Raw genomic sequence first — 1865 nt, 5'->3', positions numbered from 1 at the left:
ATCTCTCTCTCTCTCTCTCTCTCTCTCTCTCTCTCTCCAGTACATCCTTGAGTAAAGACAATCCCACAAAGCTTACCCAGACACCCTCGCACACTTTGACGAATTCACACAGTCATAAATTCTTACAAAACAACAGCATGAATAAACGATACTGAGAGAACATAATAGATACTGAGAGAACATAATAATATTTGTATTGGGAATGTCGGAAATTACCCTGTGGATTCCAGTCCAACACTTCGTTCTTTCTTTGTTAGCGGCCTCTGTAAGTTAAGGTTGAACCCAATTGACAGGATTGAAGCAGCGCATTTAGTAAATTATCAAAATTGTGTCAATGGAAGTGTTAAAGCATTTATAATCATAAATCATAAACGACGCGCTCTGACGACACACTTGTCAGGCCTTATGGTTGAGACTGGGAGAAACTAGATCTAGTCTGGAGAAGATGAGTTGGCCAGGCCATGACCCCAGTTCGATTCCCGAGTGGGCAGAAGTTTTCAGGATGTTGTTTCCCTCAGCCTGGGTTTGCCCTGACAGGCAAAGTCGGGGGCCCACATCCTAAATGATCTAGACTCAGGGATGCCACTTTTCCGCTTTTTTCCCAGTATTTTCGATATTTTGATCCTGATCCGCCATTCCGTTATTGAGATCAAGATAGAATCTATAGTTGGGAAGAAGAAAAAAACCCACACCCACAACTTGCGTCAAATGTTCGAATAACGGAAAAACGAAGACTTTGCCATAAGTTCAATTAACGCGGAGAGAGAAAAACCCCGGAAGATTTGTTTGTCATTTCTCTCCATGTACACCCTTTGACCTTTGGGTTTCAAATTGATATTCATATGTTGGCGAGACCGTGGCGCGTGGATTTTCAGCTATTTTCAAAAAAGTTGAGTGGCATCCCTGTAGACTGTATTGATGGGAGTGTAAAAATACCTACACTGAAAAGGGAAAAAAAAAAAAAAATCCCAACCTGACAGCATAGCTATTAGCTTAGTCTTTGGATATCCTTGCGCAAGCTGTAGAAGAATTCTGTTGTACTTTAAACAAATACCTCTAAGCTTAGCATTTTTCAGATTGTTCTTCCTTTCCACAGCCCGCCATTTGCTTCTTTTTTTCCCCCCCCAGCACTATTTGTGCTCTTGCTTCAATGATGGGGAGTAAAAACACCCAGGTTAATGAAAGAAGATTGGTACATAATTTATCTGCGCTCTCTTTTCCTGATATGGCCTTCTTTTCTTTTTGTTGTGATCGTGTTGCTTATATTATTATATATCTTTGCTTTTATTCCTAATGCAACTTTTGTTATCTTACTTGTTCTCATGCGACGTCTTGCTTTTTCTCAGGAAAGTGGCGAAATCTCAAAAGTCTCAAGTGGAAGACATTGTAAGTACGGGATAGACTCTGTGCTCTCACATATGACTATAGTATTTCATATATTGAGGTTTGTTATCTTTTGTATTATGTCTGTCAGTTTGATGCTTCAACTCCCATTATTTTATTACGAAATCTCTGTGCTTTAAGTGTCAGAGTGATATGACAAATATTTGTAAAAATAGGATTTCATCTCACGGCTGGTACAATTTTTGTCGAGCAAAAAAAATATTTTAAAAAAATAAAATTTTAGGGTTTTTTTTTCTTATCCACATATGTGACCCTGACATTATAAAGCATTTGACCCCTCTTCCCGCGCACACGCTGCAACTAAAATTTCACCGCTGGTGCGTCGTGATCTCTAGATAACAAGATGAGATGTGCCATTCTCTTGACAATTAACGGTAGGGGGTGAATCTGCCATGTGCCTGGTCTTGTGCATTTCTTTAATTCTATTGGTTTTATAAATTTTTTGTTTCTAGTGGGGGGGG

At 39.4% G+C, this 1865-nt stretch overlaps 1 protein-coding gene across 1 annotated transcript in view; it reads left to right on the top strand.

Annotated features, from left to right (window-relative positions):
* The window catches only part of LOC101847491 (ufm1-specific protease 2), a gene marked incomplete in the record, with an annotated part of 26151 nt that overhangs the window by 726 nt on the left and 23560 nt on the right, over positions 1–1865 (top strand).

This window comes from Aplysia californica, unplaced genomic scaffold, assembly GCF_000002075.1.
Source record: "Aplysia californica isolate F4 #8 unplaced genomic scaffold, AplCal3.0 scaffold00156, whole genome shotgun sequence".
NCBI classification, from domain to species: domain Eukaryota; kingdom Metazoa; phylum Mollusca; class Gastropoda; order Aplysiida; family Aplysiidae; genus Aplysia; species Aplysia californica.
Note: the sequence above shows the minus strand (reverse complement) of the source record. Positions and strands in the feature narration are given on the sequence as shown.